The sequence below is a fragment of the Odocoileus virginianus genome, chromosome 31 (assembly GCF_023699985.2).
Source record: "Odocoileus virginianus isolate 20LAN1187 ecotype Illinois chromosome 31, Ovbor_1.2, whole genome shotgun sequence".
NCBI classification, from domain to species: domain Eukaryota; kingdom Metazoa; phylum Chordata; class Mammalia; order Artiodactyla; family Cervidae; genus Odocoileus; species Odocoileus virginianus.
The window spans coordinates 43,039,792-43,051,804 of NC_069704.1; the positions used below are offsets into that span (position 1 = coordinate 43,039,792).

The 12,013-nt window shown below is 47.9% G+C and overlaps 1 protein-coding gene across 2 annotated transcripts in view; it reads left to right on the forward strand.

Moving 5' to 3' along the window:
* LZTS1 (leucine zipper tumor suppressor 1) overlaps window positions 1-12,013 on the forward strand; it is a 62,403-nt gene that overhangs the window by 39,953 nt on the left and 10,437 nt on the right. The window contains exon 2 of one of the 2 annotated variants that reach the window (XM_070459712.1): window positions 11,325-11,435. The exons of the other annotated variant lie outside the window; for it this stretch is intronic. The gene's annotated coding sequence lies outside the window, so the exon portion shown is untranslated. The remainder of the gene's footprint in view (window positions 1-11,324; window positions 11,436-12,013) is intronic. 2 annotated transcript variants of the gene reach the window in all.

Genomic DNA, 12,013 nt, shown 5'->3' on the forward strand with positions numbered 1-12,013 from the left:
CAGACTGGGCTGAGATGATTAACCAGCTCCCTGGCTCACCCCTGCCCCAGCCCTGGCCCCAGCCCCTGCCTGACCTTCCTTTAGAGTGACAAATGGGAGGAGAGGTCAAGGACAGGAATACTAGCACTAGAATTCCAGATAAGGAAAGCTGAATCAGGCAACATGCTGTGGGGAGGGGCAGAGGGGCCGGGGGAGAGGCATCTTAAAAGGGGAGTCAATTAATCCTGGGCACGTGCCCCATTTAGCCCTGAGAGACCTCTGCTGGGAAGCTGGCTGGGGGCCCTCCCACCAGCCTGGTGCAGCCAGCAACACCCCCCCTCCCTACCGCCCCTCCCCCCGCCACCTCCCAGCCCCAGCTGGCAGATGCCACGAGACTGCTCTCACATCCTTGCAAGCCCCAGCTGCCCTTCTGGAGGCTGAGAGGGAGATCCGGCGGCTGCCAGGTTCCCAGGACACCAGCTTTTCGCCAAAGGGAGATAGTGGGAGATGGGGGTGGGGGTGGGAGGTGGAAGTGGGGGGGATGCTGTAGTCCTTCCCTAAAGATTCGCCCTTTTAACTTAAAGATACAGGAGGATCTAGTTCTAGCATCTTTCCATACTGCTTTATAGTTCCACAAGCACTTGGTTTAAATTCATCCTGTGTGTACTGTTTTTACTGTGGTCAAGCATTTTCATAAATGTGGTTTCATTTAATCCTGACGGTTGTTCTGTGAGGTGTGGGAATCAGCTGTGCTTATCTAACAGAAGGAAATAGAGATGCTGAAATGTTCACTCTTCTGCCAGGTGACAAAACAGACCCATCACTCTGTGATTCTCTGTTGAGGGCCTAACACAATAATGCAAGTAGAACAGGCTCCAGGGATGGGATCTGATAGATGTATATTTATCATATATTATCATGTGTGGGGTTCTCTCCTGTGGAAGGGGCAGGCAAGTCATAGCAGATGGGGCCAGACAGCGCCCTGGTTGCTGGTGTCCAAGAGCTGGGGAAGGGGTGGAGGGGTGTGGGGTGCAGAACCAGGACTAGAGCTCCGAGTACCTGACTTCTCAGCAAGTGTCTGTCCATTATGGAGCTCCCCACAAAGCTTGGCATGTCTGCAGGCTGTGAGGCTGCCTTCACCACATGAACCGAGGAGCAGGAGAGGAATAAAAGGAAAGGACAATGCCAGAAATGGGTGACCTGACAGCCCAGACAGCATCTTCTGCCAGGGGGTCTGGAGGGTAGGGAGGGGGACAGCATCTTAGCTTGTGCATAGGTGCTGCTGCTGCGGCTGCTGCCAAGTCACTTCAGTCGTGTCCGACTCTGTGCGACCCCATAGACGGCAGCCCACCAGGCTCCCCCGTCCCTGGGATTCTCCAGGCAAGAACACTGGAGTGGGTTGCCATTTCCTTCTCCATTGTGTGAAAGTGAAAAGTGAAAGTGAAGTCGCTCAGTTGTGTCCGACTCTTAGAGACCCCATGGACTGCAGCCTACCAGACTCCTCCCCCATGGGATTTTCCAGGCAAGAACACTGGAGTGGGGTGCCATTGCCTTCTCCGGTGCATAGGTGCTAAGTCACTTCAATTATGTCTGACTCTTTGTAATACTATAGATTAGTCTTCCAGGCTCCTCTGTCTGTGGGATTCTCCAGGCAAAACTACTGGGGTGGATTGCCTTGTCCTTTTCAGGGGATCTTTCCCACCAAGGGATTGAACCCACATCTCTTATGTCTCCTGCATTGACAAGTGGGTTCTTTACCACTGGTGCCACCTGGGAAGCCCATCTTAGCTCAGACTGCTATAACAAAGTAGCTGCAGCCTTGGGGAGTTAAACAATAGACATTTCCTTCTCGTAGTTCTGGAGCCTGGAACATCCCAGATCAAGGCATTGGCAGATGCTGTCTCTGGTGAGACCTCTCTGCTTAGCTTATAGATGGCTTTTTTTTTTTTTTTTTTCTTTAGATGGTTGACTTTTTACTGTGTCTTCACATTGGGTGTGGTTGGGGACAAGGGAATAGGAAAGAGACAAAAAACAGGTATTCTCTGATCTTTTCTTATAAGGACACTAATCCCATCATAAGGACCCCACCCACATGTTCATCTAAAACTAATTACCTCCCAACACCATCACTTTTGGCTTCAACATATGAATTTTAGTGGGACACAGACATTCATAAGGGCTTCCCAGGTGGCATTAGTGGTAAAGAACACACCTGCCAATGCAAGAGATGCAAGAGACCCAGGTCTGGTCCCTGGGTCAGGAAGATCCCCTGGAGAAGAAAATGGCAACCCACTCCTGTATTCTTGCCTGGAAAATCCCATGGACAGAGGAGCCTGGTGGGCAGCAGTCCATGGAGTCACAAAGAATTGGACATGACTGAAGCGACTTAGCATGCATGCACACAAGCATTCACAGCAGACAATTATCTCACTCCTATACAAGAGAAAAAATTAAAAATTTATCATATGCTGGAGTCAGACAGCTGGCTTTAATCCAGCAAACTCCTGCTAGTTTGTCTTGCATCTTTAGTTAAACTGGTGCTACCTTTTAAACTCTCTTTAAGTGTCTCTGTCTTATCTTTCAACTCAGCCGCTGAAAACAGATACTTTGCTTTTTCTTGGGTTGGACAAAAAGTTCACACTGCAAAAGAACCTGAATGAACTTTGGGCAGCCCAGTATTTCTGTTTTGGCCCCAGGTTTGAACGGGACTGGGAGGTCAAGGAGAGGGTAAATTTCCTTCTTCCCAAGGTGAACTGTTGACTCCAATGAAATCCAAGAGATGGAAGTTTGGGTTGAAACCAGGCTTGGATTCTAGTTTTGTAGACTTGGCTTCCTAGTCTTCTAGTTTTGTAGACTTGGCATACATACAGTCTACATGTAAGGGACCCCAGCTGAAGGCACCTATCCTCCCCGCTGAGCTTGGTCAGTAAAGCCTGAGCTCTCTGTGAGCTGATTTAATTAAAAAATATGTATTGTGTTCTCAGCACTGTTCACCATACCATGTGAGATACAAGGAAGCTTTGGGGTGCCATCCCAGCCTTTAAGAAAGTTTAAAGACCCTTCGCTTCTGAAAAACTCAGTAATGCAAGAGCTGTCTGCAGTCTGTGCAGGCTGAGTGCCAAGTGAGCTGAGATGCAGCTCTGGGCCCAGAGTGGGGGGCTTCCTGTGGTCAGTGGGGCTTCTCACAGTAGAGAGAAAAGAGCCAGGTCTGGAAACCAAGTCTTCCTTTCAAAGGAGGCTGAGGTTGGGACTTCCCTGGTGGTCCAGGGGTGAAGACTCCATGCTCCTAATGCAGAGTACATGTGTTCAATCCCTGGTTGGGGAACTAAGATCCCACATGCTGCATGTTGCAGCCTTAAAAAAAAAAAAAAATTAAAGAAAAAAGAAAAGGAAGCTAAGATTTCACAACCACATTCAAGTTCTTTGTGAGAGGACTTGTTCCCTCCTTCTCAACACCCAACGCTTGCACATGGCTTACCCTGAGGACCATGTGGATGAATAACAGTGAGTGTGAAGTTTGCTAAGTCCCACAGATGGAACTGAACATAAGAACGCAAAGGTGTGGTTCCCAAGATTAGCAATTGTCCTAGGCTGGTGATGCAGGCAGAGCTCCAGGCCCAGCCCAGCAGCCACCAGCTATTCCAGCTATTCCTGGAGGCCGGCCAGCCCTGCCACCCAGGGCTGGGACCCACGCAGAGCCTGCAGCAGCTTCCCCTGCCTTCTCCGGCACCAGACCCACAGGCTGAGCATCTCTGAATGGAGCATGCCGCCCGCCCACAGGACAGAATCTCATTTGTATCAGGCAGCCGTACACACACACACAGACACACACACACTCACTCCATACCTCCTCCTTACACACGTGGCCCACTTGAAGCAGGAACTGCCCACCCTTCATCTGGAAAATGGATTCCAATTGGCCCTGTGCTCTGGGTAGAATGGAAAGGATATTAGTCTCAGGTCGGGAAGTTGTGACGTGACTTGGGCAAGTCCCTTCCCTGCTCTGGGACTTCCATGTCACCTCTGGGCGGTGAAGGAATTGGAGTAAAGGTCCCACGTGGCTCCAGAGTCTGGGATTTGACTAGGGAAGATGCTGCCCTTGGCCTCCAGGCTGCCTCGGAGTGAGGAAGAGCAGCCTCGTCACCTGCAGCGGGGGACCTGTCTGTTTGGCCGAGGCTCCTCCGGGCCCCTCCTTCCCGCCTCTCATGGCCTGGTGACACTCCCTTGTTAATAACGGCGGCTGGGCCCTCCCCACCCCAGGGTAATTAATACTCCAAGTGTGACTTGGAGGCCTCCTCCCAGATCCTCCCACTCTCGGCGCCCTCCTCTGATGTTTGGGCCCGTAAGGGTCTCAGATGCTTCCTCTCCTCCAGGATTTCAACTTAAGGGGGTGGGGAGTGGCTTTAAAAACTCAACAGCTTCCAAGACTCAGAGAAAAATGAACCTTAGAAAAATTCCCACACATGTGGAAAAGTAATCACCTCACAGAGGGTTCTTGTAATGAAATGCGAACATCTGAGCAGGGACTGGTGAAGGACATGTGAGGATCACTGCCCCCACAGGCAAGCTTAGAGCAGGTTGCTATGCCCTTCTCCGGGGGATCTTCCTGACCCAGAGATCGAACCCGGGTCTCCTGCATTGCAGGCAGATTCTTTACCATCTGAGCCACCTAGAAACCCAAAGGAAACATACAAATGGATCCCGAGTATAAAGCATTGCACAAAGTTGCAGAGTGATACACACAACAGGATATGATTTCTTTTGGCTTCGCTAGGCACTTGGGCCTCAGTAGTTGTGGCGCACCAGTTTAATTGCTCCGTGACATGTGGGATCTTAGTTCTGCCACCAGGGATTGAACTCTCACTCCTGGCATTGGAAGGCATATTCTTAAGCACTGGACCACCAGCTGAGTCCCAGGATACCATTTCTATAAAGTAAAAATCAAAGCAGTACATCGACTATTCTCATATGTGAAGAATGCATTTAATGATAAACAAATGTACCCACAAAAGTCATGATAAGGATTTCCCCTGGGGAGGGAGAGATGGGGCAGGGAAGGGGGATTTCCACTTGCAGATGTTTTATTTCCGAAACAGATATGACAACATTTTAACAGTTGTCACCTCTGCATGAGTTACTTAGGTGATTTTTATAGGATTTTGATATTTTAAAAATCAATTAAAATTAGAATTGAATAGAAGAAAGCTTTAATAATGGCCCATCAAGAACTGGGGTAAGCTTTGGTGAAAATCTTGCCCAAGGGAGCCTTATTCATCCCCTGGTAGGTAGGTAGGTAGCTGCCCACTCCTACTAGCCTTTTACCTTACGACTCCCTTTGAAGTAGGTCTGAGATATGTCCAAGTCATGGGATCCTGAGTGTAGGAGGTGGAGGGCTGCACTGAGGTGGCGCACAGTTCTTTCAGTTCCCTTCCTCCCCTGCTTCTGAAGAGAAGCAGGGAGTCATTAGTTAAGTCAATGATCTGAAGCAAGTTATTCATTCTGGCTTTCCTGGTGGCTCAGGTGGTAAAGAATCTGCCTGCAATGCAGGAAACCTGAGTTCAATCCCTGGGTCAGGAAGATCCCCTGGAGAAGGGCATGGCAACCCACTGCCATATTTTTTCCTAGAGAATTCCATGGACAGAGGAGCCTGGAGAGCTCTAGTCCACGGGGTCACAAAGAGTCAGACACCACTCAGTGACTGCTCCTTTACCCGGGACTCCAAAGCTCATGTTTGATCCCCCAGAGCAGGATGCATTCATCTGTTTTTAAACTAGGTCCATCGAGGGGTGTTTGGGGTCAAGGAATTCTAAGACATGATAGTCAAAATGTTGGAGTGGGGTGGGGGCGTGGGAGGTGACATTTTTGTGAGGAGGGTGTGGATAGCTCTCAGGAGATCTTAGGAGATTAAATTCTCAGGTCTCAGAGAAGAGCTGAACTGAATCCAGCCCCTCGTGTTCTGTTTGGAAACTGAGCCCAGCTTTGCACCAACTGAGGGGAGGACTGTTACATCTTCCAGCCCCTTCTCTGTCTACACCCCAGTTCATGGTGCTGTGGGAGGCCAGCCCTCATGCTGAGACTTCTGCGTCCAGGCCAGGGTCTGGACTGGGGTGCAGCCCCATGGTGCTTCTCGGATAAACCCTACTGTGCAATAGAATCTCTCAGAGAACTGTCCTGGATCACAGTGAGAAATCATACAGTAACCAGCGTTGGTGATTTTTCTGGTATATGCTAAGCTCTCACTTCCTTTCATGATAAAGCCCTGTGACAGAGAAAATGTGGTTACTTCCATTTTACAATTGAGAAAACAGAGGCACAGAGCTTAAACCACTTACTCAAAGTCACACCACAAAAGCAGCAGACCTGAGGCTCTAAATCTCATGTTTTCTTTCTGTTCCTATAAATCCAGGTTTCTCAACCTCAGTACTATTGAGGGTTCAGGTCAGATAATTCTTTGTCCCAGGAGTTGTCCTGTGCTCTGGCCACCAGATGCCCATGGCACCCTTGATCGTGACAGTCAAAGAAGTCTTGTCTTCAGATATTGCCAGGTCACCACCCTGGAGACCCCTCTGCTCTAAACCCCTAAGCCCATTCCTGCATCAGAGCCTGGGGACCATTCTACCAAAACCTTCATCAGCCCGACTCTTCCTGAATACCATCTTCTCCAAGATCTTCCCCGGACACTGCAACTAAAGTAGAAAACACACACACACAACTGACACTTTCATCTCTGGCTTTTCTTTTTTTCCTTCTATGCATTTTCTCCTCTCCTTCCTTCCTCACCCTCTTTCACCTGCACTTTGCATAGTACTTGGTCCTTGTCAGATGAGAAAGAAATATTTGTTGAATTAGTGACCCAGTGAACCCCTACACAGCAACACCATCTGCTCAGCCCACAGGTGAGATTACTTGCTCACTGAGGACACACCCCACGGAGTGTGCTCTGGTGGGGGCACCCTCCCCCTCTGCATGGACGCTGGAGGAGAATTCCTCAGGGTTCAGCGAGGGCTTCCCTGCTCCAGCTGCAGCAGCATAACCCCGTGGGTGCCCCAGACGGAGGCAGCTGGTGGGAGAGTGCTGAGAAGGACACAGAGATGCCCCGTAGGCTGGCCCGGGTGCTGATGGGGAGACGATAAAGGAAGGAGTCAGGGAATGACCTGGACTGAGAAAGACGGAGGCATGAGAAGGAGCAGGGTGGCTGGAGGCTAGCATCCTGATCTTGTAGGTGGTCTCTCCAGACAAAGAGGGCAGACAGAAGGGCAGCTGTGTATCCTCACTTTACCCAGGCAGGAAGTCTGAGTTTGGTGTGGACAAAAATCTAGTCAAGGCTATGGTTTTTCCTGAGTCATTTATGGATGTGAGAGTTGGAGCATAAAGAAGGTTGATAGCCAAAGAGTCAATGCTTTTGAACTATGGTCCTGGAGAAGACTTGAGAGTTCCTTGGATAGCAAGGAGATCAAAGCAGTCAATCCTAAAGGAAATCAATCCTCAATATTTATTAGAAGGACTGAAGCTCCAATACTTTGGTCACCTGATGTGAAGAATAGACTCTTGGGAAAAAAACCCTGATGCTGAGAAAGATTGAAGGCAGGAGGAGAAGGGATGACAGAGAATGAGATGGTTGGAGGGCATCACCGACTCAATGGACATGAGTCTGAGCAAACTCTGGGACACAGTGAAGGACAGGGAAGTCTGGCAAGCTGTAGTCCATGGGATCACAAAGAGTCCACACGACATAGTGACTGAACAGCAATAAAGGCCATCACTGCTTCTCCCCTTGGTGTGAGATGACGGGGAGGTGGTAATATTTCTCACCTTCCTGAGTCCTGACAGACCCCTTTTCATGTTTGTGTCTCCAGCTCCATATTCCAGAAAGGGAGGAATGTGTCACCCTGGCGTGAGCCCTGGTTAAAAGAATACAAGACGGATGCGGAGGGAGCAGCTGCCGTGGGAGTAGCAGCAGCTCAAAGTCCAGGGCTTCCAGGCCTCCGTGGTCCTCGCCTTGGGCTGCAACCGTCCTCGGTGGGGAAGGCCACGTGGCAGGGTGGGGAGGCAGGTCCCCTCAGGTCCCTGGGCCCAGATTCTGAGAAGTGTATCCTAGGGGCTCCTTTCTCTTTCCTCTCTTTAAAATGCTTGCTGGATCTCTTTTGTAACATCCATGGAGATCACAGAGCTCACATAACTGAGCCCAGGCTGAGGAGCTGTGGCTCCTTCATCTTTCCCTCTCCAGTCCTCCTTGCCTCTTCCTTTCCCCTTCTGCAGTCTCCAAGATCTGTGTGGTTGCTCACTTTCATCCCACATCCCACACTCTCGGCCAGTGGGGATTTCTTTCCCAGGAAGAAAAGTGTGCCCTTCCCCTTGCCTGCCTGAGGGCAGAGATAATGAGTCTGGTAGGGGGTGGGTGGGAAGACCCAAGATTTGGGAACTAGGATGGATCACGGCCAGGTTTTCTGTGATGCTCTCTCCCAGTTGAAAACCGAACAAGTCTAGACATTTAAAGGTAATTAGGTTAGCTTCAAATATATCTGGGGGAGAATCTCAAACTTCAAAGCTCTTCTGTGTGTTAAGACCTGGGGAATGGCGAGCAGAGGCTCCAGGGACAGAAATGCTCTCAGGATCAGAGCCAGCGTCCTTCCCCCACTCCACGCCTCTGCTCCCAGCACCGTTTGTCCTCTCCCTCTCAGTCCCCGGGGGCCCAGCACAGTGCTTGCCCTTCGCGCATCTTCCAGGCTGCCGTTCCCATCAGTGAAGGAGCTCACCTATACCTAAAACCTTGTCTTCTGCCCAGTTGGGAAATGAAGCTATGGCTGGAGGCCACGAGCTTAATTTCCCCTCCTAACTTTCTTTCTGTCAACCCTTGAAACTGACCTGCCTTTCAGGATAGGACCCCCTAATAATCTCTGGGGGCTTCCCAGGTGGCGCAGTGCTAAAGAATCCACCTGCAACACAGGAGATGCTGGAGATGCAGGTTCTATCCCTTGGTTGGGAAGATCTCTGGAATAGGAAATGGCAACCCACTCCAGTATTTTTGCCTAGAAAATCCCATGGACAGAGGAGCCAGGCAGTTAATAGTCCATGGGGTCACAAAGAGTCAGCCATGACTGAGCGACTAGGCACCCTATCTCAGCCTCTACCTGTAGTCCTCAGCAATGTGCTGTCATGTGAAGATCATACAATTTGGGTCTGGGTTCTAATCCCACCTTGGTCACTGGTCAGTTGAATGACATCTAGCCCCTCTGAGTTTTGCTTCATTTTTACCCTAGGAGTCTAGAGACAAAGTCTCTGCTCTCATAGAGCTGAAATTCTGGTGGTTATTATTATAAGTTATCAGCAGATTTTTATAGGTTAGCAGCAATGACTTACTGTAGGACACAGGGAACTCAACTCAATATTATATAACAACCTAAATGGGGAAAGAATTTGAAAAAGAATAGGTGCATGTATATGTATAACTGAATCACTTTACTATACACTTGAAACTAACACAACATTGTTAATCAGTTGTACTCCAATATATAATATAAAGCTTTGTTTTAAAAGATTTTGTTGTTCAGTGTCCAATTCTTTGAGATCCCACGAACTTCAGCATGCCAGGCTTCTCTGTGTTTCACCATCTCCCAGAGCTTACTCAAACTCATGTCCATTGAGTCAATGATGCCATCCAACCATCTCATCCTCTGCCACCCCCTTCTCCTCCTAACTTCAATCTTTCCAAGCGTTAGGGTCTTTTCCAATGAGTCAGCTCTTTGCATCAGGTGGCAAAAATACTGGAGCTTCGGCTTCAGCATCAGTCCTTCCAGTGAATACTCAAGGTTGGTTTCTTTAGAGTTCACTGATTAAATCAAGTGTTGTGAAGGAAATAAACAGATTGGTTCTAACAGAGAGGAATGGGGGAAATATATTTTTCTATGAGTAACTAGGAAAGCCGTGGAGGTGATATTTGAATTGAAAACTACAGTGTGCGAAAGGGAAATGTGTGTGAGGAGGAAGAGCTAAGGCAGAGAGCTGTCAGCAGAGGAAACAGAGGCAGTAAAGCTCCTCGATAAGAAGAGGTTTGGCGTGTTCCACCAGCAGAAGAAAACAGTGCGCCATCACTGAGGTGAGGAGACTGGAGTGGTGGACAAATCAGGGACGCCGAGCCCGCTGAACTCGTGCGGAGCATGCTTCACTCTACAAGCAATGGGAAGCCTTGAAAGGATTTCACCTGTGAGCCGGAGGACTGTGACACTCCAGATGCTTAGGATGAGCAGATGGGGAAAAGATAAATTTGGAGGCTGTCTCAGGGTCCAAGTGAAAGGAGATGGCAGTGCAGCAGGAGACCTGCAAACAGATTTTTTTTTTTAGCTTTATTGAAGTATAGTTGATTTACAATGTTAATTTCTGCTGTAGAGCAAAATGATTCAGTTATCTGTATTTATTTTCTTTTTCATTTTCTTTTCCATTATGGTTTATCACAGGATATTGAATATAGCTCCCTGTGCTATACAGTGGAACTTGTTGTTTATCCATCCTGTACGCACTAGTTTGAATCTGCTAATCCTGAACTCCCAGTCTATCCTTCCCTCACCCGCTGTTGGCAACTACAAGTCTGTTCTGTATGTCTGCGAATCTGTTTCTGTTTGTAGATACGTTCATTTGTGTCATATTTTAGATTCCACACATAAGTGGTATTCATATGGCATTTGTCTTTCTCTGTCTGGCTTACTTCATTTAGTATGATAATCTCTAGGTTCATCCATGTTACTGCAAATGGCATTATTTCATTCCTTTTTATGGCTGAGTAATATTCTATCATATATATGTACCCCCTCTTCTTTATCCATTCCTATCTGTTGATGGACATCTAGGTTGCTTCCATGCCCTGGCTATTGTAAATAGTGCCGCAGTGAACACCGGGGTGCATGTATCCTTTTGAATTACAGTTTTCTTCAGATAGACATCGTATAGCAGGATTGCTGGATCATATGGCAACTCTATTTTTCATTTTTTGAGGCACGTCCATGCTGTTTTCCATAGAGTTGCACCAGTTTACGTTCCCATCAGCAGTATAAGGTTCCCTTTTCTCCACACCTGCTCCAGCATTTATTATATGTAGACTTTTTAATGATGGTCCTTTTAAGCAGTATGAGGTGGTACCTCATTGTTATTTTGATTTGCATTTCTCTGATTATTAGCAATGATGAGCATAATTTTGTGTGCCTGTCAGCCTGTATGCCTGTGTCTGTCTTCTTTGGAAAAACGTCTATTTAGATCTTCTGCCCATTCTTCAATTAAGTTTGTTCATTTTTTATTATTGAATTGCATGAGATGCAAACAGATTAATTTCACATGTCTTCCTGGTATTATAGTTCTGTTCCAGCTAGTACACACTTCTAGAAGTCACCCTAATCCTGCATTTCAGTTGATCATGGACTCCCTGGACAGCACCTGCCATGTCTGAGGCACTGCACTTGACTTCTGTGAGTTTGCTTCATCCCCATACTGAGCCTGTGAAATCCTGATTATTTCCATTTTGTGGCAAAGAAACCTCAGAGAGGTTAATTTTCAAATCCCAGTCTCTCTGATGCCATAGCCTATGGTATTATCTCTACAACACTGTCCATGCAGATGTTCACAAATGTGTAACTGGACGAGCAAAAACTAAGTCACCAGTTGTCCAACTGGTAGCAGATGCAGAGTGCACAAGAGTCTTTTGGCCAAAAATAGCTTCCCAATATATGGACATCTGTAAAATATTGCCTCATAGGCCCCTGAGGCCTCAACTAAGCAAGAGATGGATGAGCTGGGGCATGAGAAACACATTTTGTCATTGTCAACTGTTAAATTAGCAGAAGAACTTCATGCGCCTAAGTAGTGCTGTCAGGGAATGGAATGCAGGAAACTTTCATTTGGAGAGGAGAGAACTAGTTCTGGAAAATGAGATGTGGCCATTGAAGATAACACAGGGCTGCTGAATGCCTGGAGAGAAAAAGAATGATAATATATCATAGATACCAGTGAAAATACCTCCTATTCATTGAGTGCCTACTATATACTA